The sequence below is a fragment of the Mirounga angustirostris genome, unplaced genomic scaffold (assembly GCF_029215605.1).
Source record: "Mirounga angustirostris isolate CCGP_5_RB_7025 unplaced genomic scaffold, mMirAng1.0.hap1 SCAF_5, whole genome shotgun sequence".
NCBI lineage: Eukaryota > Metazoa > Chordata > Mammalia > Carnivora > Phocidae > Mirounga > Mirounga angustirostris.
This window is the reverse complement of record NW_026991713.1, coordinates 32,193,651-32,220,397: the sequence shown is the minus strand read 5'-3', so window position 1 is coordinate 32,220,397 and position 26,747 is coordinate 32,193,651.

Genomic DNA, 26,747 nt, shown 5'->3' with positions numbered 1-26,747 from the left:
TTGTATGTCTTCTTTGGAGAAATGTCTGTTCATGTCTTCTGTCCATTTCTTAACTGGATTTTTTGTTTATTGAGTGTTGAGTTTGATAAGTTCTTTATAGATTTTGGATACTAGCCCTTTATCTGATATGTTATTTGCAAATATCTTCTCCCATTGTGTAGATTGCCTTTTAGTTTTGTTGATGGTTTCCTTCGCTGTGCAGAAGCTTTTATCTTGATGAAGTCTCAATAGTTCATTTTTGTTTTTGTTTTCCTTGCCTCTAGAGACTTGTCTAGTAAGAAGGTGCTGTGTCTGAGGTCAAAGAGGTTGCAGCCTGTGTTCTGCTCTAGGATTTTGATGAATTCCTGTCTCACATTTAGGTCTTTCATCTATTTTGCATTTTTTTGTGTGTATGGTGTAAGAAAGTGGTCCAGTTTCATTCTTCTGCATGTGGCTATCCAATTTTCCCAACACTATTTGTTGAAGAGACTTTTCCATTGGATATTCTCTCCTGTATAAGCACAGACTTTTAAAATTCTTCTCATACAGGCCATGTCTTGCAAGTCTATGTTTGGTTCATTTTTCTTTACATAATTCAAGGAATCATAAGTCCTGCCAAAGCCAGTTGTTTTGCCACCACCAGATGGGTTCTGAATCCAAATACAAAGGTGACATTCGGTGTGGTCTTGTACATTTTGGCTAGTTTTTCGCAAATTTCTGTCTTAGGTACTGTTGCCTTTCCAGAGTGAAGGACATCAATGACCACCTGTTTTTGCTGAAGTAGTCAGTTGGTCATGAACTTCCTGGTGCCGATAGTTACTCTGTCATTCATGATGGCAACCAAACTTCAAGCAGCCAGGGAGGAAGAGACTGTGTTTATGTAACTTTTAGTTTTAATCCAGTATTGCTTCCCTGAGCGAGTGATAGAACATCTATATTTTTTCATTATACTCGTGAAACATATTAACAGGCATTAGAAAAATCTTAGAAATGTCATTTACTGCAGTACTTAAATGAACTTGAATTTGTGATTCAACATAACTCTGAGACCCATTCTTTCAAGAAACATGCCATAATAATGACATATTATATTCAAAATTTGTAATTAGAAGAAATGTCTAACATTAGTTAAGGAACATATAAAACTAAAACCCCAAGTCAAATTTCATGACTTGAGATTCACAAAAGGTGGGTAAAATAAGAATGAATTTAATTATTTCTTATTTCCCATAAGCTACAGTCTTATTTATCAAAATATCAAATTATAGGAAAGAAAATATGTGAGCCACTTTTATCATCCTTGAAAAAGTACAGAGTATCAAGTACAGTTCATCTACAGAACAGCAAATCTCTTTTATATAGCCTCCCCAGATCCTACTGCTATAATATGCAACTTTGAACTTTTGATCTGGTGATCTTGCATCTTGTAATCATGTAATAAACATGTATCATGTAATAAACAACCTTCATTACCTTTTTCAATTTCCCCTAGGGGAATTTGTGCATCTTTCTCTTTATGATTCTGCCTCCCCTCAGGTAATCATATGTTGATATTATGATAATTATATCATGGATATTATATATATATATATATATATAAAATATATAATATAATGTATTAGCCACAGTAAATCATGAAACATATAAAATATTCCAAGGTAAGTGCATATTAATACCATGTAGTATCTTCTAATTTGTGAATTAAGACTAATATACAGTAGTTCTTACATTATCTTCATTGTGTGATTGTGTTGTTTTAAAACATATTTCTAATTGTTTTCACATATATTAAAAATACACTTTTTTACTAACTCCACCCAAATTAATTATATATTCCATGTTTTTACTTTTAACTATAATTATGCTGCCACAATCACTATTCACTAGAAGGAAATTATAAGGTATTTATGAAAGTGTTTGCATATCATACATAGCATTTTCATTTATATAGAACATTGTCATTTAGGAGCTTTGCTCAATAATATGATATGAGAGCTCAAACAAACAAATGAAAAGGTTGGGGAAATGTCTATGCTTTTGGGGACCACACGGAATTGTATTTATGGATAACAAAAAATATTTTCAGGCTGTTGCTTAGCAACCTACATGCAAGGAAAAATTTGCATCAGGCCTTAAAGAATAAGGGCTTATGATATTAAATTCTTTAACTTTTTTGTATTATTACCCTTCAAAGTTCACCATCAATATTAACTTGGTTCACTTTCCAATTTCATGTGTAGTTATCAGTTTGCTTATCAACTTTTATATGAAAACACAATAAAAAAATACATACAAAACCTTGGAGAAAGAAAGAAGGAGAGGGTGAGGAAGAGAGGGAAGGAAAGTCCAGTCATTTCATTATCACTTAGGGAAAACAAACTCGAACCATAATTACTGTGAAGGTACTATTTCTGGGGCCATTTTATGGTAAACACTACATTATTCTTGTGAAATGATCACTTTAGTGAATTTCATGTAAGGTAGTTCAAAATGGCAAGTTAAAAACTGATACCTAAAACCAACAATGTGTGCATGTGGCTCCTTTACCTCACGTACTCATTTCACAAAGATTACTTTGACAAGCTGCACACTTCTACGTGCATCCCATGAAGAACAGTACTAGCATTGTTCAAGTCTAACAACGAGTCATTTCCATTTTTCTTTAGCCTTTGAGGTTTAAAAAAAAAAATCACAGGAGCCTAACCAACTATAACAAACAATATTAAGCAATGTTATGAAATTATGATAGTTGTTTACTCACTAATACTAGCAGATGATTTCTTTACATAAAAATAAGATTAGCATATTCCATTTCCTCTTGTTAGCCTTATTGCTGTTAGTGACACTACTATGCTGGCTGTCTGAAATAGAAATCAGTTCACTGTTATCCACACTTATGTGTTCCTGCTGACCATATGTCATAGGCATCCACATCTTGCTTAATTCTATTATCTATTTTTTTTTCTCAAATCCAAATCATTCTTTCCATTCACACTGCACCTGTTTCAATTCATTCATCCATCATCCTTAGGACTGGTTCTAATCTTTGCTTTACAAAGTATAGACATTGCTGAGTGCTCTTTCTGCATCAGGGGAGTTAAATATTCCCTCACTAATATTAGCACTCTAGCTGATATATACTTCTGATACTATACCATATTATTATTGTTTCCAGGTCAAAGTTCTTATATGATTAGCAAGCATTCTTTTTCTTTAACTTTTTTTTTTCCCTCAGAGCCACCTATACCAATATCTTTTAGGCTCTAGAGCTTGATGTGTAAATATTCAGTTGTCTAATAATGCAATGCTAAAAAAAATGAATTAATTCATTTATTAAATTAATGGTTAAATTAGTAACATCAAATTTTAAAAAATAACTCTTAGGGAGAAATTTGATTTCTGAAACACCTGGCATTTGTTTTTCAGTGAAAAGAACAGTCGAAGGAGATGCCTTGAATCAAAGCCATTATTTGTCATTTACCTTTTTTACTCAACAAATATTTATTGGCTATATATACCCTACACATAATTGAAATGGCTTCTACCATATTTACAATCCCATAGGCAATGGTTTATGATAGAGGAGAGATGGGCTAATATTAGTCATCATGAACCTGTTTATAAGACTGAAAAGAGAGCTACTTACACTAGATTTGCAGAGCTAAAGCATGCCACAAGGAAAATTTGCAACCTGAACTATGGTTAGAGAATGACAAGTCAAGGCAAAATGCAAAAAGGCATGGAAAACCTTTCAAGGAAAGGAAATGGTAGGGACAGAGCCTTGGAGGTGAAAGAGATAATAATATTTTGGGGGAACTGCAGGTAACTAGTACTAAGTAGTTAGGTTTTTCCATCACAAGTCACAGACTCAGGTTAACTTAAGTAATAGGAATTTATTGCAAGAATACACGCAGAAGCAAATAAATAGTAATACCTTCAGTTCTTAATGGTTATTGACAATCAATAATGCAAAAGGCATTGTGCTAAGATCTAGGGATTTAAGGTTAGCTACAACAGCAACCACGCTCAAGTTTATGGGTTTCTATTCTAGGGAGACAAAGTTATAAATCTTATAGTCCCACACACAGTTAACAGTGCTGTGACAGAAAAGGGCAGGGTATGAATAGTGCATATAATGAGAGACACGAAACCATAAGAAACTCATCTAGCAGTTGAAAATCCAGGCTTCATGGAGACCTGGAATTCATTCAGAATTCAACAGCAATCCTACCAGCGCACTGCTGTACTGAAATTCTAGATAAGGCATTGGGAGAATGAGTAACTGAGCTTATGGCCAGAGGTAATAAGTTTGAATTACTTGTGGGGACATACAACATGATACACTGCAATGAGATCTTAGCTGATATATTATTTTTCATCAAGATTTATATGGCAGATAAGAACATGGGAATGGATGAAGAAAGAAGCAAAATATCTTAAAATACATATCAGCAAATAATATTCACTGACTTCCATTGTTTTTGTTGAAAAATCATTTGTGACTATTTTTGTTATCCTTTTGAAGATGATTTTTTCTCTCCATATTGTGTCATATTCAGTGATGTTCCAAAACTGGCCAAAATACAATTAATAGTAATTTTTTTCATTTAAAATTATTCTGGATAAATGTCAGGTAGAAGATTAGAATCTAAATGTATCATGGCATTTTTACAATAACTTTATTACTAAAGTCTTAAAATTTTTGGTGGAAGAGGTGGGCTTACATTTTAATCATCTACTATCCATTTTAGAGCAATTTCAAAGTAGTTTCAATGAAGCAAAAAATACATCCAGTTACTTCTTGAGAAAACTCTCTGATTATTCCAAATTTTTGCTTAGGATATTATACAGTAGTTACTTAGTAACATCATAAACATCAAATTTCTGGGTGATAGTATTAGAATTTCTACATTGTTGCTATCTGATCAAAGATAAACAATCCATTATAAATATCATCATTAATTAACATTTGAATGCACACATTCAAAGTGTCCTTAAAATATTTTGATCTTACATACTTATGTAATTTTAATGAAATCAAATGTTTAAAAGGAGCATTTAAAATATATTTTAGTCTGATGGTAACATGCTTTTCCTGTGATTATGTAGATTTTTTTAAAACAGAAAAATAGCAGATAAAAGTACTTCATAGAAATAGCAATTGGGATGTAAAATGACTCACTAAATATAAGAGTTGTTTTTCCCTTGAAGAACATAATGTCAACTTAATAATGTATCAAATAATTTTCTTCCCTTCGGTTGAAAACAAAAGTATATTTAGTTACAAAGAAGCAGAGCTTCATATTTCTAAACACATAATTTGCCTGTTGGACAAAAAAAAAAAAAAAAAGAAAGAAAAAAGAAAAACAAAATAATTAGTTTTAGATTTTCAACCAAACATTGTAGATAGGTTCAATAATTCACCAGGATATTGAAATAAAATAAGTTACTCATCTCCTTAGGAGCAAAATGTGACTATTCATCTTTATAATCTTTAAATGCCTACTAAACAGTGTGTCTTGCACACAGTAGGTAATTATTAAATGTTTGTTCAGATGACAATAGTTTCTTTGTTTTTTAGGAAAAAAACATATCATCTACTTCTGGATTTTGATACTTCTATTTCTCATAATGTTCTTTCTTTTAATGCAATCTCTTTTTTTAGGTTTATGTATAATAGGTGAAGCAAGTCTGCTTAACGTAATATGAATTAAATTATGTACTATAAATTAATAGATATAATTTTATTATTCTAGTCAGTCTTGAAAAACACTTTTGGATCACTTATAATCAACTATTATGGGCTATCTAGAAAAATAAAGAAGGTAGTGATAATTCAAAAAACCCAAAGTTTAGTAGAGATAACATAACTCACTCCATAAATTATGTATTCTTCAGTGTCTTTACAAACTGCTATTTCCACAGTTTTTCATGACTGTATGTAACAAATGACTATTGTGTATTCTTGAATTAAAAGTTCTTACAGTTCATGGAATTATTATTCTCTAGAGGGTAGTGAGGCATTTTATTTTTCCAAACATTTTTAAAAGTTAAGGCCTTCAAATTAGTTGAAAAAACAATACATTAGACCTTGTATAAGCTTCATTTGTATTTGACCTTTATTAACTTATGAAACCAAGAAACCTCCCTACTTCTACAAGAAGCCTAATTCCTAGTAATTTAAATTTAAAGGTATATATTCCAACATAGGTTAACTATGCCAATCATAAAATGCTGTACCAGTTCATTTATGATTGCAATGCATCTACTGATGCAGTGTCCATCATTACTTACTTAAAGAAAAAACAAAACAACAAAAGCAAGAGATCATACTAATGTCTTGGCCTAAATTCTGTTTATCACACTCTCTACAGTTTTTTTTTTTTCCATAGTCAGCATGAAACATTATAATAAACACCAGAGAAGAAGAAAAATCAGAAAAATCAGAACAATCAGAATCAGAATTCTGATTAGGATTAGAAAAAGAAGTAGAAGCAGAAGCAGCAGCAACTCAGGAAATAAACAGGTAACAGAAACAAGTCCTGGAATGATAAACACATTGGAACTAACAACTGGAGATTAAAATAACTATAAACAACATCTTAAAAGATCTAGTGAAACAGGTAAAGACCATGCCTTGAAAAACGGTAAATTTAGGAACCATTTAAACCTACAAGGAAAGAGTATAAAGAAAATGCTACAAGTAAAACAGCAAATTAGAGATGAGAATTTCCTTTGAAAGTTTTATCACACTATTAACACTGAAGAGAATGTTCTCAGCCTACTGCCTATAGAGTATCCTCATGGCACAGAACAAGAAGGTGAAACCAAGAGAGTTAAGTGGTTTCCCTGAGGGGAGGAGACAAAGTTGGGGTTCCCAGGAGGCCAAAGTAGCTAGAGTATGCAGGACAGCATACCAGAGAGGAGAATATTGCAAAAATAGATAGTTCTGGGGGTCTTCGCAAGATCAACCTTGTATCCAGAGATGAGTAAAGAACAGCAACGTGTATGAAGAAACTACACAAGGCTTGGTGAATGGGAACATAAGTAACAGTCAATGGATTTTCCAAAGGGCCATGAATAGTTTCTTTCCATACTGAAAAAGCCATAATAAAAAAAAGTCCCTTAACTCATAAGACCAGGGGTATTGTACTCAGAAGTTATTCAACAATGGGACAAATTTACCCTAGAATAAAGGTTTCTCTGGTCCTCTTATTAGAAAAACATAAATAAAAACATAGATCCTCACTATATGTAAAAGTTAATTCAGATGGATCATAAACCTAAGTGTAACACAATGTGTGTTTATCAAAGTACATATAATCTATGTAAAGAAATAACAGGTATTATTTGTCTTTGCCCTCATAGAGAATATATCCTGAGCAATATTTTTTAACCATATGATTAAAATAACAACAGAGAGTATGGTGTTCACACCAAAGAACAATTTTGTGATAATTAAATTGGGAATGAGTGACCTAATACCTGTTCTAGAACAGCCTACCTTAATCCAAGTGGTATTTTATATCACAGCAAAGGAATGGATATAGTGTATATCCATCTGGTAACCCTTAATAAGTAGGTATCTCTGGACACTTTTTACATATATTAAGTTTTTTTTCCTTAAGCCTTGTGGATTTTTTTTATTTTTTCCTTGAGCAATCTTCATTCTTCATATCTTTTTTATCTACAAAATTGTAAGATCTTGAGGTCCAAACTGGGGTGAAAACCTACAAGAAATGGGTCAAGACAGCTACTTAACCTGATCCCCTAGTTTCACCTACAAATAAGAAATCCCGATTAGTCTGTGATTCATATACAGTCACCATTTCAGGCAACCACAATGGGGTTTGAGGCCAAGGTTCTGCTTTTGATTAAGTTAATACATTGGTTTAGTCTTATGCTGGGGTTTCTGGCTCCCTTAGGGACCTAAAAGAGTGCCCACACAAAGCAGATGAGTTTACTTCACATCATATCCATCATTCTTTTTTTACCAGACATGGCTGAACAAAATTATTTTATCTGCATTAAGCAGTAGTTTAATTTCTAGCAAATAAAATTTGTTTTTCATGAAAACGTGTGATTTAGTTTTCTTCCCTGCTTTACTAACAATTTTACTCATGACTGTTACAGGATTGGCATAGCTATTTTAGTGTAGTTAAGATCCAAGAGTTTTTCATAAAGTGAGAGTGAGTCTTTATAAAACGTTTAGCTCATTTTTAAATAAGCCAAATGAATATTAGCTTTTTCAACCAAGACACTAAAATAAAGGATTCAATCTCAAGTTTTACATGACTGCATTTTCCTAATCACTATTTCCTGAACAATATTCTAAAGCGCCACCCATTTCAGTGAAGATGTGATATAATAAGTCCAGAGTGGATAACTTTTCTTTCGGACCAATCTACTTCCTAATTACATACCTTAACTGTGCTCTAAATGGACCCAATAGTTTTTTCAGTGTTTTAAAAATAAAGTTTTCCTCCACCAGTTCTATTTTTTACATGGAAGTCTTTTAGAATAGAGCCAAAGACATGCTACATATTCTTTACGGTAAAAAAGAGGTGACTTTTTATAAAAACTAAATAAATTGTATACTCTTTTGTGATATAACATTTGCCCATGTACCATCCTAGAGAAAGCAAACCTACTTTTTCCCCTCCATTTTTACTTTAACCTAGAAGCCAATAATTCAAATTGAATTAACTTGCTTTTTTTTTTTTAAGATTTTATTTATTTATTTGAGAGAGAGAGAATGAGAGAGAGCACATGAGAGGGGGGAGGGTCAGAGGGAGAAGCATACTCCCTGCCGAGCAGGGAGCCCGATGCGGGACTCGATCCAGGGACTCCAGGATCATGACCTGAGCCGAAGGCAGTCGCTTAACCAACTGAGCCACCCAGGCGCCCGAATTAACTTGCTTTTCAATAAGATTGTTGATGCAACTAAGTAATTATGGTAAGTTGCTTCATCATTATTCTTCTCAGCTCTGCATATATAACACTGATTGAGTTAAAACTATTTACATATTACAATCAGTGGTTAACTAAACTGTCATATTTTTAATTTGAAGTAACACTAATTAAGAGAAATAGAAAATTCATCTAAGGATAAGACTTGAGAAACCATACATTTCAGTATATTTATATGCAGACAAAGAATACACACACCCACACACACACCCACACATACACAGTTATTTTCTTCTTAGGAGTAGTTGAGTTGTTTAGGTAATGAAGAGTTTTTTCTATTTTTATGATGTTAAAAATAGTATATTTTGAAAAGTTACCTCAATAGTGAATACTTCTAATTAGCAAACCTTACACACCAAAACACAAGCTTAGTTTTCCAAATTTTTACATAGTTGCTCTTGCCTCCAAAACAATACACCACCCTCAATGAAAAGTATTGTGGTTCTGGTTATGTAATTAATACATCTGATACAGTAGTATCCTTTGGAACTCATCTGTAATAAGTTCCTGAGTCAGCTATGATCCTATTATGACACAACCTTCATCCAGTCTTTAATGATCTTTTCTCATCAACCAACCATATATGTTTTATTATTAAACACATGGCTTGCAGGATGTAATAAATTATTCAACCTGAACTGGAAATTTTCTATGTTCTATTCATTGTGACATATGCTGAGGACTCAGAGAGGAATAGGGTACAGTCTCTGCACTCAAAGAACATGTCATTAAGTCATGTTCACATAGATAAATAAACAATTGACAGTTAAGTATGATAAATGTAAAGCAGGAAAATCATAGAGAGATTGCACAGTGAGTGAGTGATTATTGCTACTTGGGAGCATATATATTATAAATTATATAAATTAGGGGAGGCTTTTCAGAGGAAGTGATATGTGGTTTGGGACTGAAGAATGAATAAACTATTCATCAAGTAGATAAAAGGGCATTTTAAATAATGCAACTTAGATACTCAAAGAAATAGGGATTTACTATCCTTCTCTAAACAAAATTCAACCATGGTTCTTTTTTTTTTTTTTTTTAAAGATTTTATTTATTTGACAGTGAGAGAGGGAACACAAGCAGCGGGAGTGGGAGAGGGAGAAGCAGGCTTCCCGTGGAGCAGGGAGCCCGATGGCGGGGCTTGATCCCAGGACCCTGGGATCATGACCCGAGCTGAAGGCAGACGCTTAACGACTGAGCCACCCAGGTGTCCCTCAACCATGGTTCTTAACAGAGTCCACGCTAATGTTACTAGTGGGTTATTTGAAGGCTCATTCAAGTTTATTTGATCCCTCCTCAAAGTGCCCTCACGGGCTGTTTTGTGGTAGCTGGCAGGAAGTTCATAAACATTCAGATTTTACTTCTGAATATATGGTAGGATTGCACTTTCTTGCCTCTTTAATTTTTTTTATTATTGAAGTATAGTTGATATACAATGTTGTATTAGCTTCAAGTGTACAACATAGTGATTCCACAATTCTATACATTACTTAATGCTCACCATGGTAAGTACAGTTACCATCTGTCACCATACAATGTTATTACAATATTATTAACTATATCCCCTATGCTGTACTTTTCATCACTGTTTTTATACCTGAATTTATTTATTTTTTCTATACCTGAAAATTTGCACCTCTTAATTCCCTTCATATATTTTACATATCCACCTAACACTCGCCTCAGTTAAGGGTAGTTCTAAACAAATAACTTTCTCTGATCTAGGAAAGAGGCATGTGTTATATCTAGACAAATGCTTTCAAGATCTAATGCATGATCTTAATGTATGGTGATTAACATAATAAAATTAAATTAAATTTTAAAAAAGATCTAATGCATGATTTGATGCATTCTCTTCCAACTGTCATGGTGATCATGGACACACATATTAAGGAGTCTGTGTGAGCCTGGGTCATTGAGTGGCCATGATAAGCAGATCCAACCCACTCCCTGGTGGGCACTCAATGTGAGGGAATAATAAACATTTGGTCATATATCAGTAAGTTTTGGGGTTATTCATAACCACAGCATAACCCAGCCCAACCTGCCAGATGATGGTTTCAAACACTTTAATATTAAGCCTTTGGTACCAAAATGAGTGGTTAAATGAGAGAGAAATTGCTTCTAGATATAAAATGTATACTACTCTATAGTGTATCACCATATTGTAATGATTCTCAGAGCAGGCACTGCATAGCTCACCTACTTATCCCTGATTATGCACAGATGTTTTTTTATCTTCCTGCTTTTACATGCTTTCTTGACATTCTGCATTGTGTTGCCCAGAGCACTTACTTTAATTTATAATTGTGAAATTACTGATGGGATTATTTCATTAGTATTTGCCTCCTACATATATTGTGATCCCAAGTAGATAATGCCATGTCAGTATACCTAAGTGAATAGCAAAGACACTGGACCAGGGTGAGTGTTTAAAAAAATAAGTGAAAGCTAAATAAATAAGTGAATGAATGCATGAGTGTATGAATGCATAAATGACTGAGGATACTAAGTGTATATTTATTGACTTTATTGTCCCCTATAACCTTAGACAAGGGGAAAGAGCACAATACCAACTTGTTTCTTTTTTTTTTTTATGTTATGTTAATCACCATCATTACATCATTAGTTTTTGATGTAGTGTTCCGTGATTCATTGTTTGTGTATAATACCCAGTGCTCCATTCAGTACATGCCCTCTTTAATACCCATCACCAGGCTAACCCATCCCCCCACCCCCTCCCCTCTAGAACCCTCAGTTTGTTCCTCAGAGTCCATAGTCTCTCATGGTTCGCCTTCCCCTCCAATTTCCCCCCCTTCATTTTTCTGTTCATGATACCAACTTGTTTTAAGTTGGGCTTTACTAATTAGAATTTAAAATAATTAGCAAACACTGAAATTATCAACTTACATAGGAAAAAGGGGTATTTACAATGATATAATGCAACTTTCTAATTTTATAGATTAGAAAACCATAGAAAACCAAAATATGTACAGACTTTTGATTTACCAGTAGTGACACAGAAATTCAGTGACATGGATTTCACTTTCATAATAATGAAGATTTTCCTTCTTAGAATGCAGTTTCCATAATTTTTGTAAAGACTCAAAATCAACTGCTGCCATTTGATAGCTGCATTATCTTGAGCAAAGGTTGAGCCCTTTGGGATCTCAGTGTCCTCATCTCTAAAAGAAGAACAGGGGCGCCTGGGTGGCTCAGTCGTTAAGCATCTGCCTTTGGCTCAGGTCATGATCTCAGGGTCCTGGGATCGAGCCCCGCATCGGGCTCCATGCTCCACGGGAAGCCTGCTTCTCCCTCTCCCACTCCCCCTGCTTGTGTTCCCTGTCTCACTGCCTCTCTCTGTCAAATAAATAAATAAAATCTTTAAAAAAATTAAAAAAATAAAAAATAAAAAAATAAAAGAAGAACACCCATTTTATCACCATATAGGGCTGCTTTGAGGACTAAAGGAAGTACTATACGTAAGATAAGTAAGAAGCATTCCTGCATGTGATATACCCATATACATGTATACACATGCTATAAAAAATGAACACTATATATGTACATACACACACATTTGGTCTGATTTTGATGATGTTGACAATGATGATAAATGCATATATAATCAAATCACTAAATGCAGATTTTCTTAAAGTTTCAGAATTCTAATTATTCTTCACACATATTTTAAATCTTTGGGCATAGTCATGTATTTAGATGAAATGTCTAAGACTGAAGAATTTTATGATATAGTGAAGAAATGATAACCATTATGATTCGCTTCAATAATTGGGTAACTAAATTTATTTTTTATATTCATAGATCTATGATGTTGTTATTTTTGAGTCATAATTAAAAATACCTTATGTGGTTATATAATTACTATCATTAAGGCTACATTTTAAACAATTATTATAGGAAAAAAGACAGAGAGAAAGATGAGATCACTTATTGTTTGTTGACTTTTACCCAAAATTCAGAATTGTAAAGACAGGTGAAAACTAATATTTATAAAGAATATCCTTTGTGTCAGAATTTTCAGTCATATATATGTATATAAAATATGTAACATATCATTTATAAATAGATAATTTGTAATGTATACATATAATTTCACTTCCATATGTTCCCTACTAATTTTTTAGAGAAAAGGAGACTTAAGACTATGTGAAGATAAACAATTGGTTCAAAATCATCAACTAGAAAAACTAGAAAGGAAACATATTGATAATACTAATATGGTAAAATCAAACTTTAAGACTTCATAAAACAATATAATTCAAAAATTTCAAGAACTTAAATACAACGTCTAGATGTATAGAGACCTATTGTTAAACTTTAGCTCTTTTATTTCACTGATGCAAAACTAAATCCCAAGGATGCTTTCCTAAATTTGCATAGCATCTGAGATGTGACGATTCTGAATCTCTACTTTTCCAACCCTGGTCTATTTCCAAGGACTTTATGTTAATATACATTTTACAATATTTGTAATATAGATATTATCTTAAACTTTCATTAGAAAACAGATGTGTGGTATTCTTGTAGATGATCATCTATCATTGCCAGGCATGAATGCTATTAGATCCTTCCTATTTATTTTAGAACTAATTTTTATTTCATATACTTAGCCTTCCCAGACTAGTACTTACGTCACAAATCAAAATAGGAGGTAATTAAAATCTATTATAAGATTCTAAAAATACTTTAACATTACTGTTGGAAAAGTTGAAGATAACTTGAAAAATATGGCTATTTAAAAATAGGTTATTTATGTTTATATCATCTTTTTTAAAGTTTTTAAAACTTTTACCTGTAAGCATCACAATATACATCAATGATGACTAATTCTTCAGCCATATTCCATCAACACGCCTATCAAAATTAATAGCTCTTCCTTAATATCATCTAATGGCTCAGTACATATTAAGATTTCATAAATAAATAATAAATAAATAAATAAATGTAGGTAGGTACTTATGTCTCAATGAGACAAATCTTAAATCCATGGAGATGTGTAACGATAATGTTAATTTCTAACCTAACTGGGTAGAACAAACTTGGTCTAAACTTGGTCATTCATCTTTAAAAACTTGGTCATTCATCTTTAAAATAAACATTTAGAGGGCGCCTGGGTGGCTCAGTCGGTTGAGCGACTGCCTTCGGCTCAGGTCATGATCCCAGGGTCCTGGGATCGAGTCCCGCATCGGGCTCCCTGCTCTGCGGGGAGCCTGCTTCTCCCTCTCCCGCTCCCCCTGCTTGTGTTCCCTCTCGTTGTGTCTCTCTCTGTCAAATAAATAAATAAAATCTTTAAAAAAATAAAAATAAATAAAAAAAATAAAAAATAAAAAATAAAATAAACATTTAGAGGTTTTTTTAATCAGGAATTTATGAAAGTTACCAAAGTGACTGTCTAGAATGACTGTATATTCTGGAACACAATCATGTTTATATGCATACATACACACAAACTTGAATATATGTACCTCTATGTATTGCTATATATATATTCTACATATGTATATATGCTATATGTGTGTGTATATATACACATATACATTGTATAGCTGCCATTCTTGTGTATGAATATATATGTGTATATATATACACATACACACAGTTGACCCTTCAACACGAGGCTGAACCCCTACACAGTTGAAAATCTGCGTATAACTTTTGACTCCCCAAAACTTTACTAACAGCCTGTTTACCAGAAGCTTTAACAATGACACAAACAGACAATTAACACATATTTCGTATGTTATATGTATAATATATATCTTACAATAAAATATGCTAGAGAAAAAAGATGTTAAGAAAATCATAAGAAAGAAAAAATACATTTACAGTACTGTACCGTAAATACCTGCATATAAGAGGACACGCCCGTTCAAACCTGTGTTGTTGAAGGGTCAGCTGCATATGTATATACTATTTAGCAAATTTAGGCATGCTATATAAAACAATAAAGTTGAAAATGTGAGAAGACAGAACTCTAACATGTAAATTTAATATTCTTTAATATTATGTCTAATGCCTCTAATTACTGCTTCTATAAGGAGGGTAGTTTTACCTGTATCTTAGTTCTAAACAGTTCTCAATGTCTCAAAAATTTTAAGACAAATACATATAACAATTACTCTTATAACTATAACCTTGTGATATCCACAAATTATAGGTGGGATATCAGAATTTTTTTTTTCTTTCACGGCTGGAAGTATAACATCAAGCAATGTTATCTTTACTTAGTTTGATATCTCTTTCCCAGTTCTTAAGTTTTGGACTGAAATTGTCAATGCTTGAAAAAAAACAGAAAATCAGTTTTCAATTTAATTTTTTTGATTGTCAGAATTTTTATTCCAAAATACATTCACAATGTCTTGACTTAAAGTTCTTGTTTGGGATTTGTATCTACAGATAGAGCATTTTTTTAGAAAAACCTGGATTCTTATGCATAGCATTCTAGTATTCAACATCAAATTTTATAAAATGAATAAATGGTAGAACATCCCCCACATATTTTGAAATTTGCATAATTCCAGGTTAATGTCCCTAAAGGAATAAAGATAAATTTGAGGTAATGCATACTTAGATATTATAAATCTATAATGAATGGAATTTATTTCTTCCATAATGCTTCTCTTTACTTTCTCACCATGATCAGTATTTAATTTACTGAAAGGCCCCTCTTAAATTATCAGCATACCTTATCATTGTAGGTATAAGGCTTTGTGTAAGTTTTGTCCACATTTTTATTTTGTCCCTTTGGTGTATTTTTTTTTTTTCCTTTAGCTCTACATGTGGAGCTATAACATAATGAGTGCCTAGATAACATCCATTTACCTCTTTCTCAGTTCTTTTGTGTTACTGCTCTATTTTTCCATACTGATAATAGACTCCAGTTAAACAATGAGATGAAAGCTCCATTAGAAAGTATAAAGCTTACACCTGAAACTAATATAATACTGTGTGTTAACTATATTTCAATAAAAGATGCATAAAGCAATATATATATATATAATTTGAAAAAAATGTGCATTCCCATATACTGATATGCTCCACAGTTAGCCAAAACCTTCTATTTACTTTGAAGGGATAAAATTCATTGGAGCATGAAAGCAAGATGAAGAAGAATTAATAACAGCTTCTGACATTCAAAAGAAGGAAAAGGTCACATATAAAAGAAAGAGAATCTACTGGTTCCACCAAAGGATTGCAGCCCCCATCTATAACATGACAAGGGTATAAAAGTCCTCTGCTTCTCCTATGCCTTTTCTAAAGGAATTGGGGAAATAAAAAATGAGCAAACCATTGATTAAATCATTAAACTTATATGTATTGCTGGAGTTATTTTAATGGATTAAACTTTCTGCATTGGACTAAAACTTTTCACATTGTAGGGCCATGGATGAGAGCTAATGAGAAAGAAAATAAAGGTATTATCTTCCTTTGCATATGCTAGTATGTTAAATAATAACTATTAAAGAGTATATTATGGAATACTCAGAAATATTACTATGTTTCTTAGTGTTTTCGAGTAATTAGGAGGTTGAAGTAGTAGGTCTATGCTATGCACTCTACATGACAGAACAGTAGTGAAATGCACAGACATCTGTATGTATGTGGCTGAAGGCATGGGGAAGTAACAGCCAACCTCAAAATTTTAGAAAATATTTTACTGTAATAATAATTATCAAGATTGTTTTATTGCTAAGAATATGTTACTTGTACACATAAAATGTTTTATATTTAATAAATTTATAAAATACAAAGATGAACATGATAATTCCCAAGACCCATGATAAATATGAGTTTCCATGACTCAGAGTTTACCATCATTAAGGTCTGGGCATTTTTGCTTCCATTTAATTGCTTTTTTGTTGTTGTTATTCTAAAATTATTATTGTTTTTGCTGAAGAAACATGCACATTATGTATGCCATTTAAATTTAACAAAAAATTAAACTGAAAAAATTGTGATCTTTATTTGTTCTGTTCAATGATATTAATAAATAGAACCCTCCGATTTATGTTGACACATTCTTTTTTTTTTCTTAAAGATTTTATTTATTTATTTGACATAGAGAGAGAGACAGTGAGAGAGTGAACACAAGCAGGGGGAGTGGGAGAGGGAGAAGCAGGCTTCCTGCCGAGCAGGGAGCCTGAGGCGGGGCTCGATCCCAGGACCCTGAGACCATGACCCGAGCCGAAGGAGGACGCTTAACGACTGAGCCACCCAGTCACCCCTATGTTGACACATTCTAAAATCTTTTGATGGATAAAAGTAGAATTAGAAAACTAACCCTGTTCATCCTGTTTGCTTGAGAATCTTCTATTATTGTCTTTTTTATTATAGTGTCCATATTTGGAATTTTTATATTTTGTAGTACCCCAACCAATGATGGATTTTCCTAGTGAATACTTTTGCTGACATTAAATATTTTCTGGCAAAATTTGATAATTTTTTTAGAAACCACAAGAAATTATAAAACTTTTGTGATACCCACTTAATATAGCTTTTTAATAAGAATTTCCCCTCAGAGGCTAGACAGGTTTTAATTTGATTTTTTTTTTTAACTTTTCAGGATTCTAAAAGGACCAAGATTTTTATTTTTCATTTTGCTTCACTGACATGTATCACAAACAGGAAAAATAGCAAATTTTCATAGATAGGAAAAGCATAGCAATGATACTACCTTTTTATTTTATTCTACCTCAGTTGATATCTTAAAAGAAAAAGAACAAGAGGTTTTCCAATATCCTTTTTCTTTTTCCCCCTCGTGTTGCCTTTTTACTTTGTTTCTATTTCCCTTTTTAAGGTCCTTTTGAAATAATATTTTCCACAGAGTGGAAATGGTTTCTCATAACCTGACACTTCTCTAGTCAGGAATATAGCATAGAGATGATTAAACTAACAAATAATGCATTTTAAGATATCCCATAAGTTTTTGTCCCAAGACCAGCAGCAGTTGTGGTGTGTATGGACAGGCTGACTTACTGAAAGACAGGTAGGAGAGTTTCTCTATGCAGAAGGAAATTGTGAAATGCAGTCAGTTCATTTTACTTGTTTTATTTTTCAGTCAGTAGCATAAAATGTGGTCTTTGCAACACAATTTGAACATGTATACCTCTCAACTAGTACTTGTTCTTGACCTACAATCCTTGATTAAGCTGTTCTTTTCTCTCATTCGCTTTGTGAAAGCTCCCATTATAAGCTCTCTGTAAACAGAATAGAAATCCTGACACTGTATGTAAAGTATTCCAAAGTTCAAATTCTTGCATTCAAATCTCGAGCATATCCATTATATCTTTTAATACTATCTTTTAATAAACAACTTTAAGGGTTTCATATCCATTATTAAGTGGAGAATATGGATTGTTCCTTCTCAATCATGTTCAGATTTTTCAGAAAATTGCACTTCTGCTTTAAGCCAAAGGGGGAAAAAATAGAAAACTTCCAACTTGACCTATTTTGTTTAAATCCATATTTTTAAAGTGGTAGCACAAATATCACAGGTTTTGTCTAGTGTTCCCTGACCCCTCCAAAAAGTGAACTAGTCCCTCCTTTGGCTTCCCACAGCACTCGGCTAATATTCGATTTTAGCAATTACTGCATTCAATTATAATCATCTGGAATATATTATCTTAAAATTGTCTCAAACACTGTGATTATGCATTTCATCCTTTCCATGAGTCCTAAAAAACTGAAAAAGATCTATTAGGAAAGTGGGAAAATGGTTAGTATTATTACTAATAAGAGAAAAATTACTTGACACTTATTGTACTAGTTTTGTAAGGATTAATCTTCACAAATATCCCCTTTCCACCCAACTCTCCCCTGAGGTAGATATTATTATCAACCCATCTTACTTATGAGGAAACTGAATTACAGAGATGTTTAGTAACCTGCCCAAGACCAAGCACTTAGTAAATTGTGAAGCTAGAAATCAAAGATAGGCAAGCTTACCTCTAAAACCAGGTTCTCTGTATCAAATGTCTTATTAGAAAGTGCTAGAGTTGATACTAGAAGCATGTTTAGTCAGTTGGAAAACATAGAATAGTGCTTCCTATCACTTCTATATTCCTTTTTCCTTTATTATTTTTGACTTTTCATTACCTTTTGATTTTTATGCTGAAATATGTAGTCAGGAAAGCTGCTGCAAGTGATTACTTATATTCTGGAAAGAAAACCTAGTTTTAACTTTAATTTGATGTATATGTGAGAGAGAGAGAGAGAATGTGTGTGTGTGTGTATGCATACAGAACTTTTGACTGAGAGTCTCCTGAGAAGTTAGAAGTCTATCACCAATATAATGAAGACACTGGGATGGAACAAGGAACACTGTTTTCCTGGCTGAAGAGAAAAACTTTAGAAGAAGACACTTAAGTTCTTTCTGGTTCTAACATTCTACTTTCATTTCCCTTTGTTCCAAAAGGCCTAAGGAGCAGAATCTTAATATTCAGCTATCTAGCCTCAGCCTCCACATGAGGAGTTTGACTGAATGCTGATTAAACTTTAGTACCGTGATCTTATTTGAAAATTTCAGAGCAAGAGGCACTTTATTTTTCAAGTATCAAGAATAAACACTTTGAACTCTTGAGCACTGTAATCATTCTCTGAAAATGTCAAGTTCTAGTTTCCAAATTCTCTATGCTTCTAAAATGATGAGAATTTACAGCATACACAAATGACCTTCTCCTTGAGCCACATTAGCTTCTTATTCAGCATGGTGACCTTCCCCTCCAAAGATGTTACTGTAAATCAGTGATGAAGATGTCAGGTCCAGGTTCAGAGTTCAGTGCCATCATTTTCTTTTCTTAATGGAAGAGCCTAAACATGGTGGTTACAAAGGTTTCTGTCAAACTGAATATCCCCACTATCAAACACAAAGTTACATGTTTTTACTCCTCTCTAAATTGCCATAGCTGATGTTTGCCCTCTATCACACATTAAGAAATGACACAGATTCTCTCTGTCTCTCTCTCTCACACTCCACATTAATATATGTTTTAAAACACAGAACACATTCAAGTGGATGGGGTAGGAGGACAAGAAGTTTGGCATTTCTGAATATGTTAAGACATCTTAAATAAAGGCAAATGTGTTATGTTGAATATAATTTACCTTAATGTGGTCACATTTTATCCATCACTGACTAATGAGTGCTGAGATTTAGGAGTGACCTCAGCCTTTATGAGGAAAGATTTTGACCCTCAAGACAAAGTAAAAGGTTCCAATGATTAATATATGAGGGAGAAGTTTCATGTTTGCATCCTATCCTCTTACTATGATTATAAAGTAGAATCCAATAAATACCCCATTAAGTTCTAAAATATCTCCAGTCTTTGTAAAAAGGAAGGTGTGCTAGTATAATTCAGCAGCCCTAATTTGCAGTTTGGTATGCAGAATAATCAAACCTGCATACTTTCTGCAACATTTTTTTTTTAATTAGTTCCTTAACTATTTGAAGGCATTTTAGTGTCAAAGTATAAATTTAAAATAATGTCAATGTTCATTTATATATATATATTTAAGATTTAATTATTTATTTTAGAGAGAGAGCGAGCACTCGTGCACGCACACACACACTATGAGGTGGGGGGAGGAGGGGTGAGAGGGGCAGAGGGAGAGAATCCTCAAACAGACTCCCCACTGAGCTGGAGCCCAATGGGGGAGTCTATCCCAGAACCTCTATGACCTGAGCCAAAATCAAGAGTTGCATGCTTAAGCAACTGAGCCACTCAGGCATCTCTCATTTATATTTCAAAGTCACCAGATAGGTCTAAATGAATGAACATGAGAGAAAAACTAGAAGAAAGACTACATAAAAGTTGCATTTACACTGTGATGTATAAAAATTATACTGCCAATAAAGCACACATCTTCTTAAATATTTTCCCTAAACATCATTATCCTCATCAACTTTATTGCTATACTTTATTCTTTGCAATTGTAAAAGGTATCATTTTGTGCTGTCATCATTTTCTTTTCATCGTTAATTACTTTACTGATTTCTCCATACTTCTTAAAATATCATCCTTTTCTCCTTTGCAATTTTAAAAGTAATATACCATTACTGCAAATAGTTTTTGTTTTGTTTTGTTTTGTTTTTTTGCAAATAGTTTTAAAAATATAGGAAGGTACATAGGAGAAAAGAATACTCAATCCCAAAGCCTAGAAGAAATCACTTTCCACATGATAACTATTTTTTCCAATATTTATTATACAAATATCAGTATACTTATCTTTTGCAATTAAATGAGAATACATTGTATATAAAATTAGTATTTTCTTTTTAAAATTAACATTATATTGGTCATTTTGCTATGACAGTAAGGAGCCTGGAGAACACAATTTTTATTTGCCACATAATAAACATCATATATATGGTGATACCTTCATTCACTTACCCATTCTCCTATTTTTTTTTTTTGTTAAACAGATTGTTTACCAAAAAATACCCCATCAGTACTTGAAAATCAATATTTTTCCTAATTTATATCCATTTCTTATTTTTACTATTAATCCTGAGATGAATGTTTTCAAATGTAGATTACCAAATTAATCTCTAGAAATATTAACTGATTTATCCTCACTAATTATGTGTTAGGGTGTTTCTGTTTCAATGCAACCTGCTAGCATTGAAAAGTGTTATTTTTAAAACCCCCCACTTATTTTATAGGATGGGAGTATGATATTTTAATATGGATTACCAGCTTATGTTACTTAGCATTATTTTCACCTCTGAGATTTACACATACACGTACAAATTCAGTGAAATGTTTGGGCATACTAGTCCTTAAGAGTCTATCTGCAGAGCAACATGAATGCTGAGATGGTTCTGCTCGGGCAAAAAGAATGCTTGAAAATGGAGATGAGAGGAAAAGTACATGCCTTCTCTAATACTGATCTAGGCTTGGCCCCATAAATCTTTGTCAGAGTGCAAGAAAGCACTCTTTGGGGCCCAGGAAAATTTTGAAAAGTGACAAGGTGATACAGAGAGATATTCTTCTAACCATTCTAAGCACATGGAAACTTCCATTATTACATGGTCATACCCCACAATTTAAACGCATATATCACATATGTAGTATATCTTGTATATTATAATATATAAAAATATTGTTTGTATACTTGTATACTATAATAAACAAAAATATTGTTTGTTTTTTGGTTTGCTGATCAGTTCTTTTTATCCATCTATTCTTAAAGCAATATCAGCTAGTATTTAAAAGGTTTTTGTTTTTTTTAATAGAGAAGACATTTTCACACATTTGTCCATCCAAATAAACTTTAAAAAAAGAAAACTAATTTTATTTTTTAAAGTATCAGTGGGGCGCCTGGGTGGCTCAGTCGTTAAGCGTCTGCCTTCGGCTCAGGTCATGATCCCAGGGTCCTGGGATTGAGCCCCGCATCACATCAGGCTCCCTGCTCAGCAGGAAGCCTGCTTCTCCCTCTCCCACTCCCCCTGCTTGTGTTCCCTCTCTCGCTGTGTCTCTCTGTCAAATAAATAAAATCTTAAAAAAAAAGTAATATATCAAGAGGATAAAAAATCAATAAATCATATATTGACAAGTAATTTATCATTATATACCTCAATTCTTTCTTTCCTTGATTAGATTAAATGTTTCTACTCTCATATGTGTCCTTCATAATATATTATATATACAAGTAATTTTATGTGTGTATTCAGATGTATATACATGTGTAAACACAAGTATCAATACAGATTTTTTTAACACATGAGATTTTTTTCTACCTTCTTCTTCCCCTTATTTACTTGTAGTGCACAAAATATTAAAGTAAATTTCTTTTGTGAACTTATACTTTGGGTAATATAGCTAAATCTTATTCTTTGAAAGGCTTTTCTGCCAAATATTTTAACTTTTTCTTGGAAATACTACTATATTTTGCTAAAACACTATTCAGAGAAACCTTAATACTAAAAGTTCACATAGTTATACTTGAACTCTCCCTTGTGTTACAATTAGTAACAGTGATAATGCTTATCTGAATTCAGTTCTCTCATTATTCTGGGTACAGTGGAGATTAAACTCCCTTACCACCTCTACAGAAAAGAATTAGCATAGCAGGTCTGGGACCACTATCCTTAGAACGGCTTCCTTACAAGGTTGAACCTTGGCTGGCATCTGGGAATTTGGCTTTCAGGGTGTTCCTAATCAACAATTATAAGGATAATTTGCTATGCCTGGACTTTTAAGTAAACAATACCATTTATCCTGAACACCTACTTTTCTTTTATGAGTCTGGAAATTTGGTACCTTCTAGGCAGAGAGTACTCATGTGGATCGACCCCAGTGAAAACTCTAAGTACTGAGTGTCTTAACTTTCCTGGTAGACAACACTTCACCTGTGTCGTTACAACTCATTATTAAAGAATTAAGCAAGCCTCATGAAAATCCACTGGGAAAGGACCCTTAGAACTTGAGCCTGGTTTCTTCTGGGCTTCACCCCGTGCACTTTTTGTCTGTTTGTTGATTTTGTTTTATTTCCTTTCTCTATAATAAATGTTAGTCATGAAGTACAACTATACATTGAGTTCTGTGCATCCTTCTAGGGAATCACCAAAGCTAGGCGTGATCTTGAGGAACTCAATACATTCTCCCCTGCATTTGTGTTGGGCCATGTAACTAGCTTGGCTCCTATGTTGTTGGTGGAATTGATATGTGTCATTCCAGGCTGACACATTAAATTGTTGGCTGGGGCACTCCATTGTTTCTTTCTTTCTGAGATGCCAAACAACAATACTCCAGAGAGTGAAGATTCTATAAAGCTGAGGATGAGAATGAAGATGATACGGAGCAAAGCACCCAGCTGACCCAAGATAGAATTTGCATTGTAAGAAATGGATCTTCAATTTTTTAAGCCACTGAAATTTAAAAGTTTTATGTTATTATAGACAAATAAGACAATTTTTTAAATTTTATTTTAGTGTTATGTTAATCACCATACATCATTAGTTTCTGATGTCGTGTTCCATGATTCATTGTTTGCGTATAACACTCAGTGCCCCATTCAATACATGCCTTCTTTAATACCCATCACCAGGCTAACCCATCCCCCCACCCTCTCCCCTCTAGAACCCTCAGTTTGTTTCTCAGAGTCCATAGTCTCTCATGGTTCGTCTTCGCCTCTGATTTTCCCCCCTTCATTTTTCCCTTCCTACTATCTTCTTCTCTTTTTTTTTTTTAACATATAATGTATTATTTGTTTCAGGGGTATAGGTCTGTGATTCATCAGTCTTACACAATTCACAGCGCTCACCATAGCACATACCCTCCAAATAAGACAATTTTGACTGATACAAATACTAAGTAGATTTTTGTTACATTGAAAATAAGGTTACATAGTATGAAGGGTATTTATATCACAGATTAATAACAATAATCACTTGTCATGCATGGAAAATTGCACTGCTTGTCACTCATACTTAAAATTTTAATGGCCATAGTTCATTTTATTAGAACAGATTATCCTCCACTGCATGTTTTTGTCATTTTGTTATAAATGGTATTAAAATCTTGGAATAGTTATTACAAGAAACTACATAGATTTAAATATACTATAATTTATAAGAAAATAGTCTTATAAAGTTTTCTAAGAGTTGATAATATATGCAATATTCATCATTTGAGAAAACTTTCAAAATTAGGGGTAGGCAGATATTAACAGTCCCTTAATAAAATGATGACTTGTTTTAATGGCTGAAAGGATGTTTTTTCCCTAATCATTTTTTATTGACATTGAACTATGTGTTGATTACATACTACAGGGCATGGGTCATTAGCTGAACTTAGTAGGAGAAGTGTCAGCACAAAACTGAAGTTGGATGCAGCTGGGTTACACAATCTAGTATCATTTATTCACAGTAATAAACATGTCCAAGAAATTGTGCCCTTAAAGAAATGTTTAAATGTCTTCAGAATATGCTCTATTTCAGAGGAAATATATAGGCACAAGCTAACTTTACCTCTTTTCATGGTGGTTTCCAATTGGAGTGTGGGTACTTCTGTCTTTACAAATAGTTCATAAACCAAAAGTAAGAACTGGATATTTCAATGGTTCCTATTTTTCTAATCTGATTTTCTCACTTTTTTTCACTTAAAAACTCAAGAATTAATCTTCCAGTGAAATCTTAGAAAAGGTGAAGCCTAAATATTGCTACAGAGTTTTGATGTTACAGCTATTATGAATTAAAAAAAAAGACATAATGCCTTGAAATATACTTTATATGTTTCCTTGTTTTGCCAAAGGCTAAATATGTTTTCTTAAAGATTTTATTTATTTTTGCGAGAGAGAGAGAGCGCGCGTGCATGAGCAGGGGTGGGGGCAGAGGGAGAAGCAGATTGTCGGCTGAGCAGGGAGCCCCAAGCAGTACTCAACACCGGAACCCTGGGATCATGACCTGAGCTGAAGGCAGATGCTTAAGGGCTGATACACTCAGGCATCCAGGGCTAAGTATGTTTTTATCACCAATTTACATCTTATTTTTTTTAATTTTTTTTTTAAAGATTTTATTTATTTATTTGAGAGAGAGAATGAGAGACAGAGAGCATGAGAGGGAGGAGGGTCAGAGGGAGAAGCAGACTCCCCGCCGAGCAGGGAGCCTGATGCGGGACTCGATCCCAGGACTCCAGGATCATGACCTGAGCCGAAGGCAGTCGCTTAACCAACTGAGCCACCCAGGCACCCCTACATCTTATTTTAAAATGTGATAAGTAAGATAGAACTTTTTTATGAATATATTTTACCTTATGTTATAAATGCCGGTGCCTAGGATGTGTCTGATTAGGTCCTAAATATGTATAAAGCCAATAAAGACAGCCTTTCCTAATTCCTATCTATGGAATGTGATGTTTTTTGATTCATGAGGAAAATTTGCTGAATTTAAAGATCTTTGCATTCTATAGCCTTATAACCAGGCTCTGTTTAAAATTAACAAATTAGTCACAATATCTTTATTCTATTTTATATCCTAAAGAGATCATGGTTTTATTTCTCCTACAGTTATAGAAATATACATTTAATTAACTTAATAAATGTTTTTAAAATAAATATTGTTTAGAATAGCTTTAGATTTACAGAAAAGTGAAGATAGTACAGAGAATGACTATATTACCTGCACCATTTCTCCTACTGTTAACCTCTTATATTAGTATGATACACTTGTTATAATTAATGACTCGGTACTGATACATTACAATTAACTACAGCCCATACTGTATTCATATTTCCTTAGTTTTTATGTTTTTTTCTATACCTGAATCCATTCAAGATACCATGTTTACCCATCATGTCTTCAGGCTCCTTAGGCTGTGAGAGTATCTCAGAATTTGTGGTGAATGACCTCAACAGTTTTAGAGACTCCTGGTCAGTAGAATAGCCCAGTATTGGGATTTCTTTGATGTTTTTTCATGATTAGAACGGAGTTTTGCTTTTGTTCTTGTTTTTTTAGGGGAGAAGGGAAACATCACAGAGATGAAGAACCATTTTATTCACGTTGTATCTTCATATAACTGTTTTCACAGCTGATTGAAAGACTGTCAGGTCTCTCCACTGCAAAGCTACTCTTTTCTCCCCTTTGTATACGATACCTTTTAAAATGAAGTCCCTCTGTGCAGCCCCCATTTGAGTAATAATTATGTTCCACCTCGCTGAGGCCAGAGTAGCTACAGTAATTATTAAATTATATTTTAGCTACATCAAAAATAATTTGAAAACGTTGGCTACACTACTACCCTACATCGGGTGATATCAAAAATGTGCAAAAA